This window comes from Sus scrofa, chromosome 1 (genome assembly GCF_000003025.6).
Source record: "Sus scrofa isolate TJ Tabasco breed Duroc chromosome 1, Sscrofa11.1, whole genome shotgun sequence".
NCBI classification, from domain to species: domain Eukaryota; kingdom Metazoa; phylum Chordata; class Mammalia; order Artiodactyla; family Suidae; genus Sus; species Sus scrofa.
Window position 1 is genome coordinate 212,481,652 of NC_010443.5, and position 13,100 is coordinate 212,494,751.

General features: G+C 36.0%; 1 protein-coding gene across 6 annotated transcripts in view; it reads left to right on the plus strand.

The window, feature by feature from the left end:
• Window positions 1–13,100, plus strand: part of PTPRD (protein tyrosine phosphatase, receptor type D) — a 2,180,605-nt gene that overhangs the window by 649,243 nt on the left and 1,518,262 nt on the right. For all 6 annotated transcript variants that reach the window (XM_021074366.1, XM_021074373.1, XM_021074310.1 and 3 more), the window contains one exon: window positions 5,451–5,559. The gene's annotated coding sequence lies outside the window, so the exon portion shown is untranslated. The remainder of the gene's footprint in view (window positions 1–5,450; window positions 5,560–13,100) is intronic.

The window sequence follows — 13,100 nt, forward strand, 5'->3', positions numbered from 1 at the left end:
AACTAGTCTTCTGAATTAATTGCATTGCTATACAAAAAATTAATGACTTTTTTACTGTGATATCTCAAGCACCAAAATTAGTGCTAGCCTATGGTAGATATTGAATAAATATTTGTGAGAATGAATGAATCTCTTTCTGGCTACTTTGCTGCTCCTTAACCAAGCAAACTGAGATAGATGAGTATGCAGGAAGTTTGTGGGGAGTGTTCTGGAAATCAACAGGGGAGAAAGTAGGGATGGACAAGCAAGATTAGCTTCCATGTGATTCAAAAAATCCTCAACACAGGCAGCTGTCCAGCATCATGCCGTGGCCCAGGCCTTTAGGTTCAATATTGGTCAGTCAGTGGTTGCATTCTGCCCTTGAGTGAGACCTTGGTGAGGCTGCATAACCAAAGTGGGATGAGAACTGGGGCTAGTGTTGGGCAGCATTCCCAGTAGCTGGGTGGAAAGGTCTTTTAATCCTCAAAGGGTATCTTTCATGTGTCTACTATCCATAGCAAATGTTCTGTGGCCTTTATACTACTTTGTCTTAGAGGGCCCTTCCTTCTGAGAACTACTTAGTTCTTATACCTACTTCAATTCTTACTCAGATGCTACCTTCCCAAAGAGGTTCACAATTTGCCTTTCTAGTTTAAGTTGAAATACCACCCCATTTACTCCTCTCTCTCTTTCACTCTCTCTCTCACAAACACACACACACACACACACACACAGACCCCTGTCTTTTAAAATAGTGTATTTTCTTGGAGTTCCCATCTTGATTCAGAGGAAATGAACCTGACTAGTATCCATGAGGATGCAGGTTCAATCCCTGGCCTCACTCATTGAGTTAAGGATCCAGTGTTGCTGTGAGCTGTGGTGTAGGTCACAAATGCAGCTTGGATCTGGTGTTGCTATAGCTGTGGCATAGACTAGCATCTACAGTGCTGATTCAACCACAGGTATGACTCTAAAAAGGCAAGCAAAAAAAGTGTATTTGTTTAATTACATATTTTCTATTTTTCCCCAAATAAAAGATAGGCCCCAAGAATACAGATTTCTGTCTACTTCCTTCATGGAAAAATCTATAGCCAATTAGGATATGGCATAGTATTCTAAGTACTTGTGAAATGAATGAATGCAATGAAATGGATTTCAGGTTTCTAACTAAGCTGACTTTGATGTGTTTAGTACTTGGATTTCTAGAGAGTGGTGATAATCTTTTTGATTTCACTGATAGGCAGGGAAAGGGTGAAGCATAGCCTGACTGCCCAGAGCAAGCCTACACTTTGGCTCACTAGAAAAAAATACTCAGGATAATAGCAACCAGGAGGAAAAGAGAAAAAAAAAAGAGATAAAGATAAGAAGAAACGAATGCTGCCTATTAGGACATCCACCAAGTTGCACAAACTGGTTCCTGAAAGGCTGACCTAGCTCCAAAGTTGCAAGAGTAGTTTCCTCTTGTATTAGAGATGAGGCAATTTGGGCTAGGCTTAGAGGCTAATAAAGCTGACACCAAGGTGTATATCTACCTATAGCTTCTGACCCAAGTTAATATACTGAAGATGCGATGAAGCAGGTTGCCACCAGAGGGCAATGTGGCACCTCTTTGTTATAATCACTTTCCAGTATGTGCAGGAATGCATGAAGTTTGTGGACAAAAACTTTAAAAAACCTAGAGAAGTATTTTGCTGATGTTGTTAATGACTTTGTTTTGAAAATACATAGTATAATAAATAAGGTGTTGAACTGCAGTTTAAATAATAAAAAAGGTGAAAGCTAACAATAAAAATTTCACAAAATGATATGCACTATCCCTTGTGTTATCTTAAAGATACTAAACCTACTTATCATTTTTAAGACTGCTGGTAAGAGCATAAATTGGTTTGATTCTCAGAGGGTAATTTATCAATATATTTGGAAGTTACAAACACATTCACCTTTGAATTCCCTCCACGTGCTCATAGGAATGTATCCTATGGATGGACCTATGAGATGCTAACTTACTTTATATTCAGTCATTTATTACAGCTTCTCTAATGATAACCAAATTTTCTGGGACTCTTATTAAATAATTCACATCAGAATAATAGGAATAGATGAAGCTGAATATGAAGAAGATGCTTGTTTATTTGCTATTATGAAAGAACTTGAGGTTACTTTATGTGGGGGAAAGGGCCCATAATAGTAGGTAAAGGATGCAGCTTTTTAAAAAGGAGGGTGAGGAATATGAACACCCATACACTGCTGTATTTGCAGGAAGAAATTGAGCAAGGTCTCTCTGAGGGTGGCAAATGGAAAGGGATGGAAGTAAGGGTGGGGGAAGACTTTGTCCTGGTTACCATTTAATGAAACTTAGAATCATGCATATTCATGGGCTTTCATCACAAAGCAAAATATATCTAATGGAAAGGCAAAAAGTTCTGTTTACTCACTGAGAATGTTGGCACTTCAACTGGTTTATCACTCCATTGCATCAGATGCATAGGGGTGTTTTGTAGTTGTAGTTAACTATTACTGCAAGTTACTAAATGAGATCAGTGAGGACTGGTGATTCTGGCAGACTTAAAGTGAGTGAGGTGAATTTTCCAGCAAGACTGTCCAAGGGAAAATTTGCAAAATTGTTTAGGTTTTTCCTTTGAGGCCTCTTCTTCAGTTTTCTTGACCATCCTAATCCCAACCATGAACATTCTGTTAGAGATTGATCTGTCCTTTGGACAAAGAGGAAAGAAGTTACTGAGCCTCACACAGCAACAGACTTAAGCTAGTAATATATAATCATTGATTCTCTTAATATTTATCAAGTATCTAATACGAACCTGGTGCCTTCTGAGGATACAGACTTCCTTTCCTTCAAGGTGCTCACAGTCAACTAAGAGGACAAACATGGTGTAACCACATTGCAGAAAGATGTGTACTATGGAGAAACAGGGAACAGTTCCCTTTTCCTGAGAGAGACTGCAGAGAGCCTTCACATCATTTTAAGGACTTTAAAACATGAGTATGAATTTTCTAGCTATCAAAGATTGGGATGGGGGAGAAAAAAGTCTATAAGCAGAAAGAACAACACTTAAGAAAATCAGACTTAATCTCATGGTCTCTTGAATCAAGAGTGAAGAATTTAGCATAAGGAGTTCCTGTTGTGGCTCAGTGGGTTAAGAACCTGACCAGTATCCATGAAGATGTGGGTTCAATCCTTGGTATTGCTCAGTGGGTTAAGGATCTGGCTATGCCACAAGCTGTGGCATAGGACACAGATACTACTTGGATGTGCTGTGGTTGTGGCTGTGGCCAGCAGCTGCAGCTCTGATTTGACCCATAGCTTGGGAATTTCCATATGCTGCAGGTACAGACTTAAAAAAGAAAAAAATATAGCATGACTAGAATGTGTGTGTGTGTGTTTATATTTTAAGAGGAATTACTGTCACTACTGCTAATATTAAATACTTAGTATGTGTTCTAGGTAATTATGCTGTTTAATCTTAACAGAACTCTGAAGTACGTATTATCTCTATTGTAGAGAGAATGATACTGAGAAGTAAGAGTTAAGTCATTTGTCTGGACTTAAACATGTAGATACAGCTAGGACTCAGGCTTACATCTGATTCAAAATCTGATGCTTCAGAGTATGAATAAGACTGTTTACAGAACTCTTCCATTCCCCTTAATTGCCCTCTCTACCTCTCTCCATTCTGGTCTCTAAAACTGAAAAGTAGTCTGGGTGGAATTTATCAACAGGCTACTATGCTCTTGGGATCCCAATGTGGTTTTTCCTAGAGGCAGGGCAGGCAGGAAACCAGAGGAAAGGAAAAGGTGAGAGTGTTTTATCCAGGCCTTCCTTCCATCCTGCCATATTGAGCTTCCTGGGGCTCCCTGCAAAGACCACTGCTGATCTCTGGGAGGCCTTCTCTGCATACCTAACTCCCAGGTGAAGTAACTGCTTCCTGCCCTTGTCCCTACAGGCCTATGGGTGATGGGTGATAACTCGACCACACCTTTCCTTCTGATTTCCTTACATACTACCCATTGTCTTGTAAACAGTTGTTTTTTTGTAAATTAAACTCTTTTCAAATCATCTAGTTGTAAATCATCACCTGTTGGCAGTTGGTACCGATTCAACATTTAGAAAGTTATTGTTAGTATTTAAGTGACAGTTGATTAAAGTCTATTGTGGCAGTAGTGTAAGAAATGAAAGGGATAGGATGAATTTCAGAAGGAGAAAAATAGGAATTTTAAGAGACTTTTAAGTATAGAACAATAATCATTCTTAGGTTTTGAGTTCTATAGAGAAGTCAAGCCTACCTTTACTGTGTGTTTCCCACTGCATGACATAGACAAAAATCTCTTAAGCTAAGTTACTAGCAAGATGTGGCAAAACAAGAGGTCACTAACTTGACACTAAAGGATAGTGAGCTCTTTTGTGCCCTGAAGTATGTGGAACCAAATTATTCATTCACAGAGGGTAGAGCCAAGTATTGCGATGAGTCAGATAAGTGATGAATGCTAGGGAGATAGAGCAAGAAGACAAAGGGAACCCTGGAAGGTGGATCAAGCAGGAAAGTGTATCTACCTGTTCAACCGTAGTTCTGAGGGTTTTGGTAGTCAGGGGACATCAGGAGGTCAGCAAATAGCAGGAGCTTTGCCATGAGATACTTCAGGTACTAGAGAAGGGGATAAAGGCAGAGTAAGGGCTGGCTAGAGAAACCACAGCAAGATAGGTCTACTGCTACCTCTCTTGCACATGTGCTTAAACCTCCTGATTATGCATTGGCCTGGAGCAAAGCCGAGAGCCCTAGTGGTCATGTGACCGTAATCATGAAGTGCGAAACACATTGTGGCCCTAACGCATGCCATTCACAAAGGCACCCTGGTTCAGAGGTTTTTCCAAGCCTGTGACTTTATCAAGTAGTTGAAACATCTATTTTCATCTCGTGTTCCAATGCATCACCACTCTGGTGCATTTGAGGCAACATGAATGTTCTTCATCAGTATCTCTCAAGTTGAAGAATATAAAACAGGGAAGGCATAAAACTAATGGAATTGCATTATTAAATTCTGTTTCCTACTGAGATTCCCTTTCGTGGTAGAGAAAAAAAATTCCAAAACTCTTTCTGGGGTATAAAACTGCATTTTGACTTACAGTCTCCAAGGACAATCTATAGCAAATGACTTCCTAAATTAACACATCAATTAAACCCAATGGTTAGTAATAATTGCACAGAAATCATAAATAATCTGTTACAAGGAACATTTTATAGGAAATAAAATATGGCTGGTCCCTGTGACTTACACAGGTGCTATTTTAATCATTGAGGTGTGGATTATGGAGGTGAAGAGTTTACATTTCTTTCCTCTGTGTTGAGCAATCTGATAAATGAGAGCCTAGTGTGACAGGAAAAGATAACATAATGAATATGTTGTTATGCTTGAAGGAACTTGAAAAAAGCAAGTGACAATGTATTTTGTTCCAGGTGGGAATAAAAAGCAAGCGGTTCCTGGCCTGCGATACTCTACTCTAAGGTGTCTGGTTGACGGCATGTTGGCACCAGCATTGAAGGAAGTGATGGACTTCATCTCCAGGTTAGTTTAGTTCGCCAAGACCCAGTATGTGCATCTTCCCTACTCCTACCCACAGAGTTCATAAAGTTACTCCATAGAGCCTTTTGTTCTTTCAAAATACTGGTCCATGGCATTTCTTTAAAAGATTATAATGGTGAAACTCTGTAGTGCTGTAAAGTCACTAGATGATCTATCAAAGTTATCGAGAGAAGAATGAATAAGTAATTAAGGATATTTTCTGTTGAACTGAGTGTCAAAATTCCTGAATTACAAGTAGAATGAACTAGGACCTTTGTATAGGACTTGGGGGTCAGGAGGGAAGGCTATTTCTGCAAGTGACCTAAGTGGGAACCCAGAATTAAGTGTTTTTAACTGACAGATTGTTCCAAACCCTCCTTAATGGCAGGCACCTAAAGGCTAAGTTACCCTTGAAGACCCTGAATTCTGTCACTTTCAGAGTCAAGCAATTAAAGCTGACAGATAATCTAATAATTCAAAAGAATCTTTGATTTATGGTTTTCAATAGATGATAAAATAAGGGTCAACTATACCTTTTGTTGCACAGAGTCTAATTATAATCCTTCCGGAGTCTGTACATTCATAAATCCATTTATCCAGAATGTATGCATTGTCTAGAGACCTTAATATAAATCCTTTGTGAGTTGAATAGAGTAATAGGCTATATATCTAGGTAATTGAGATATTTTATACATTTTAATTTTTAGAAATCATTTTTATGCTTTTAAAGATCTGTATAAGACCTATACACTCTTACTTTAATTTATATGGCATATCTGCCTTCTACAATTCCAAGGATAACTAAAGAAGGTAAGCTAATCCAGGCACCTAGAGAAAGTGCTATAAAGGTTAAAAGAAACATGCAATAAATATTTGGTCTATTTACTAAATATATTAATAATATAGCAATGCTATATCTAGTGACTTAATGTAAGAAAATAATTATGACTATCTGAAAATATTTAAAGAATATTTCTCAGTGTCTTGTAATAGCAGTGAAAATGATAAACAGCTCAAATACTTAATTTGTAGTATTTAAAAGATTTTCTAAAAATGAAATATATCTTTTTAAAGTGAAATTCTATAGAACTATTAAAACATAGTAGAAGCATATTTATGACATGGAAGAAGGAACAGGTATATTTTTGAAATTGAAAAGGCAAATTAAAAATTCTTTAGAAATTTGTGTGTTTATAAAGAAAATATAGAAGAGATATAATTTTTATTTTTATTTTAGCACTTTCTGATGTCTTCACAATGATATTATGATAATCAGAAAAATAACTTGTCGCACATTTTTTCATAAGAAAAGTATTACAGAAGATGGTCATGAAAAATCTTCAACATATTTTCCACAGATTGAAAATCAGGTTACAAAACAGAATTAAAGTAAAATCTTGTTAAAAATAATGGAGTGTGTACATGTATTATTGTATTTATTTGTTTATAATAAGATATATATATGTAGCTTTTTTATGTAAATTAGAGTTTCGGATAATGAAATGATTCCTATTTAATTAAGTGTGTAAAAACCCCAAGGAAGGGATGAAATTTGAGGAAGGCCTTGAAGGTTAAATATATAAAAATATGCTTCCATTAGTATTGATAATAATGACATTAGACTGTTTAAATGAATAAATACACATATCATTCTCACTGTATTTTACTTTTCCTTTTGTAGAAAATTATACCATAAATGCTACACATTGAATAAATTTTTTTATTAAAGTACTTGTTTAAAGCTTATAATAATCCATATGATATATTAAATGCTATCTTTCATCATACACTTCGTAAATATCACTGAATTTAAAAAACTTAAATCATTGTATATCATAAGAAAATATTTGTTATATCATTCGTTATTTTCTTCAATTCTTAACTTTTCTGACATCAGTGATACATTGCCAAGTTGTCATGTATCTAAAAGTAGAAGAAATACTTATTTCTCATATGTACAGCTTAAAAAAAAAAAAACTTTGTGAAGAATATTGGTAGCATTCTTTTTCAAACTGCTCTGTATTTACCTTCCACGTAAACTATCTCCAAGTCTGTCGTTTGCCCTTGTCATTCTTGCTGAGTATTCTGCTTGAATGATGACCCTGACAGCCATGGCGTAAATATACCCAAATCTGTAAATTTATATGGATACATCCTCTACTTGTCCACTATCTCAATCTGCCTAAAGAACCATATGTATCCTCTTCACCTGGGCTGTGTTTCTGCTTCTTGCATGCAGATTCCTCTTTATGGGGCTTCCTTCTTTTTACCCTCCCCGGTAATCAAATCTGCAAAAGCAAAGCCCTGCTTTATAGGAAAGAGTGTACGAGAGGGGCTGCCCAGGTTGTTGGAATCAGCCTGAATTCTCCCTAAAATACAGGATAAAGGGCCAAGTTTTGTTTTTTATCAACATAGAAAAAGCAAGTAAAATTACTTACTATCAATGAATTTACTCTTGGTAATTCATCTTCTACACACTCCCCACCCAACATGCACACTATAAATGTGTGAGGAAACATTAAGTGGAAACTAGAAGAGTGGCGGAAAAAAATGTACACAATGGTAGTTTAGAGTTATCAATGTTTAATAACATAATTATGTGAGGACAGATACAGTATAAATTGACCTGGGCTCAAATATTCACCCCGGCATGAACAAGTTACAGAGCCCAGACCATAATATTCTTTTCAAGCCTCTGAGGCTGAAATGAAGTCAACTAATAGCAAGTTTTTGGAAGCCTTTTATAAATGTCCAAGAATTTTGCAGATGTGAACATTGATTGATTGCAACCAACACTAAAAAATAGTATATGTGGAGTTGCTCTTGTGGCTCAGCAGTTTAAGAAACTGACTAGTATACATGAGGACGTGGGTTCGATCCCTGACCTCACTCATTGAATTAAGGATCTGGTGTTGCCGGGAGCTGTGGTGTAGCTTGCAGACGCAGCTCAGATCCAGTGCTGCTGTGGCTGTGGTGTAGGCTGGCAGCTGTGGCTCTGATTCGGACCCCTGGCCTGGGAATTTCCACATGCTGCAGGTGGTCCCTAAAAAGAAAAAAAAAATAACATTTATTTTTATTTAGCAAAGCACACAAACAAACCTACACACATTAAAGAAAGAGACTAGAAGTAGTTGTTGTTCCTGTGCAGCATCTCTTTTCTTTTCAGTCAAGTACATTTATGTGTTTGCAAGAAAATGCACTCCTTTTCACTTTAATGTATATGGCCTGCCCATCAAATCAGCAAAGTTCAAGAGTTTAGGAGGTGTTCTCTTTGCCCTGTGATCACAAAGGGAATTCAGCTCTGGATAAAATCCCAGGATAATGAGCTTGGCAACACCAAGCAACTGCCTTTTATGAAACCCACTCACAAAGTAAATGTGCTATGAAAATTAAAGACACAGAATATTAAGATAGCATTGATTCATTGATCTGGAAATTATTTCTAACCATATAATATTAATAACACTGCATGACTTGAAATTTAAGCTGCAGCTAACATCACACAGCAACAAGAATTATTTAATATTGCCAATAACTGTAGTGATGTTGAATTTTTAGCAGTTGAAATTACATTTGCTGAAGGATTATAATGATATTTTGCAAACTATAATAAAATATTGGAAATTATTAGAGGAGAATTTGTGTGTATGAATCAGTATTCATTAGTCATTCATGAATACATGCCTAAGATCAATCAAAATATATTACATTGTTGATCACACTGAAACCACTTAGAGTTTCAAATAATTTGTAGGAAAATCTGGTAGAATTAGATCATTGAAAACCAAAACTCAGCCAGGCTTATTCCCCATTCTTTATTCAAATTTCCCAAGAAAATGCAAGTTATATGAAAATAGACCAGAGTTGGGAAAAAAAAGACACTGACTCTTGATACTCAATAACTAAAAATTGAAATCACTCAAAAAAAATTGAAGCATCTACCATGCACATTGAATTTCCCTAAACATGTGGAGAATATAGCAATTGATAAACTATTTCTACCTGAAAGTGATTACCCCCTAGGAACAGAGATATACTGTATACACAGATAATATTAAATATTGTATCATAATACTGATACCTAGTGTGTATAGTGAGATGATTCTTGGTGTTAGATACCAAAGATAATGAGCCATTGAAAGCAGATTATTTCCCAGAAGATGCATAGGTTTTGACTTGTATTAAAGCAACTGAAGATTTCTTGAAGTTTGAATCAGAAATATATACATAAAATATATATATATATTTCCTTGACAATAGTGGATATTAAATGTACACAATTTATTTCTTGTAGAAGGGAAGATGGAAATTCCTATTTGGTGTGGTAATGTTCTTTAATCTTAATGAGAAGAATTTTCTCACATTTTAGGTATCACTTGAGCAATTGTTGCCTTTCTTTAATAGAATATGTGATTATGTGATGATCACAGTAAAATTTGTGACCTTATCTTACATGTGTGATAACCTAATTCTTCTTGTTACAATCTGCTCTAACAGTTAACTTCTGTAATTTAGACTAGTGTATACTGTTTGCTAAAATCAGAGGCATTGTGGTAAACATTGGACCTGTGGAAACTGTCAAATTCTGTTGCTAATAGAGAGATAAATAGCATTTTCTCAGGGTAGGAGTTGAAAGTAGGGACAGAATGTGCTTCATTTTCAATTATTTTTAACAATGGAAACAAATTATTTTACAAAACTTAGAAGCACATATGATATTCTTACCCTTGTGCTGCAGCAAAACTTAAGATTTCAAAATGCAGAGTGAATCTTAATTTTTAAGGCAATTGTCTTTGAAATAAGAAGGCAACAAGAACATCTTCTGGGTCCTTTGAAATTTCTTTTGATAGATGGTTTTCCTTTCAAAGTATGTCATAACTGCATAATATTTCTTTTTAAAAATAAATTATTGGAGTATAGTTGACTTGCAATGTTGTATTAGTTTCAGGTATACAGCAAAGTGAATCAATTATACATATACGGATATCCATTAATTTTTTTCCCCCACATAGGTTATTACAGAATATTGAGTATAGTTCCTTGTATCATACAGTAAGTCCTTGTTAGTAATCTTTTTTTTTTAAATATACTGTGGCATATATATATTATTCCCACCCTCCTAATTTATCCCTTTCTCCCATAGTTTCCCCTATGGTTCTGAAATTTGATTTCAAAACTTGTGAGTTTGATTCTAAAAGATTCCACACAGCTCAAGCAGGGACATCGCTGTGTAGTCATCAGTCAGTCATCTTTCAACTATTGCTGGAAGAGTTGAAGCAGTTTTGGAGCTCTAAGACTTGTTCTTCGTAAAATTTTCCAAACAGAATTAACAACTCATCATCTAATAATCAGAAAGTATCAAGAGGCTTTTAACCGCAACAGAACCACAGCATTTTGCTCCATGTATATCTATGCTATAGTCATATTCAGCAGAAAGAACAAGGTTTGACTGTTAACTATTTTCTTGGTTTGGTAATCACCTTACTTAGGTTCAGTTTAATGCATTTATATTATTACCTTGACTTACTAATTCTAAACATAATACATAAGTTTCCTCTTAAGATGGTTATAGAGGATTTAAGAAAGGCATTGATCACAGGACTTATTTTCCACCACCTTCTTAATGTGTTCGATCAAGTTGTTGACCTCAAATTTCAATGTTTTACTTTATATGACTGTATAAATATTGCTTCAGGTTTACAGTTTATTAGCATGAGATTTTTTCTTTCCCTGAAGGTTATAAGATCATTAATGACTACAAATGTCAAATGCACAAAAATATTAAAATATTTGTGATTTCCATTATTTCGAGTTTGATGAGAACAGAATCATGGAAGGCTAGAAGAATACAATCTGATTGTTCACTTTGCCTCTCTGTTTTTCTCTGAATTTTTTGTGCCTGAATTGTACTCCTTACTCTTTCTAGATTGAATCCCTCCCTCTTCATTTGTGTAACGCAACTTTTAGTAGCTTCCTAAAAATAAGTTATGAGGGAGTTCCGTTGTGGCACAGGAGAAACTAATCCAACTGGTATCCGTGAGGATGCGGTTTCAGTCCCTGGCCTTCGGGCAGTTGGGTTAAGGATCTGGCATTGCTGTGAGCTGTAGTGTAGGTCACAACCACAGCTGGGCTCTTGAGTTGCCCTGGCTGTGGTGTAGGCTGGCATGCAGCTTCGATTGGACCCCAAGCCTAGGAACTTACAAATGCCACAGCTATGGCGTTCCCAAATAAAGCAATAATAATAAGTTGTGAGAAGTATGCATTTTTTTGCTATACACTTGTCTTTAAAGGGCTTACTTACACCCTTCCAGGTAATTGATGTTTGAGTACTATATGCTTAAGCATCTGGGATAAAAATGATTCTCCCTCATGATTATGCTCTGCTTTTAGATTTTTTCTTTTCTTTTTTTTTTTTTTTTTTTTTTTTTTTTTTTGGTCTTTTTAAGGCTGCACCTGTGGCATTTGAAAATTCCCAGGCTAGGGGTCAAATCAGAGATGTAGCTGCTGTAGCTGCCTACCTACACCACAGCCACAGCAATGTGGGATCCGAGCTGCATCTGCGACCTATACAACAGCTCAGGGCAACACTAGATCTTTAGCCCACTGAGCAAGGCCAGGGATTAAACCCACGTCCTCATGGATACCAGTTGGGTTCATTACCACTGAGCCAAGATGAGACCTCCCTCCCTCAGGATTATGAAAGCATCACTCTAATGCCGCTCTGATATCTTTTTATTTGTAGGTGACTTTTGTTTTTCTTTTCTCTTTGTAGGGAATTCTTAAGATTTTTAAAATTCGTGATGGTGTCCCTTGATAGAGGGATAATTTCATTTTGAGGAGTGAGTTTTCTTTGGTGCTAAAAATTCATGTGTAATTTCTTTGATAGTTTCATCTCATCAATTGTCTTTAAATTACCAGTCTGCTATTGCACCTTCCAGATTACTCTTCCTGTTCTAAAAATTCATCTTTTTTTTTCTCTTGCTTTTATTATTTTGGGAGATTTCCTTGAATTTATCTTCTACCTTTTTATTGATTTCAAAAAATTTTGATTTGGAACAAAATTAAACATACAGGAAAATTATGGAAAAAGTATAAGGAACACCTAAAGTCAATATAGGTACACTCAGTAACAAAAACACACTGTCTCTCTGCTTTCTTTCATTGTCATGGCACGTATTGTTTTCCTTCCCTGCTAAATATTTCCTCTGTTTTTAAAATAACTTTTAATTTCCAGTTTTGTTTTTTATTTATTATAGTGTTCTGCTTTTGTTACAGCCATGTAGCCTATTCTTAATCAATACTGATGACAATAATTAATTTTTTTCTGTGTGTGTACTTAAATTTCTTAGGTTGCCCCTCCTTTATCTCAGTCTTTTTTGGTTTTTGTGGGTCTTAGCTGTAGGTCGCAGTTGTAGTGCAGTTTTGCTCAAACGACTGAACTTTTCTTTCCTGTTTACATGTGAGAATGGGGTTTCAGAGTACTTTAACTGCTGTTGTTCAAGAAACCAAGCTGGGAAAGGGGTTTCCAGGTTCCTTGCTTAAGT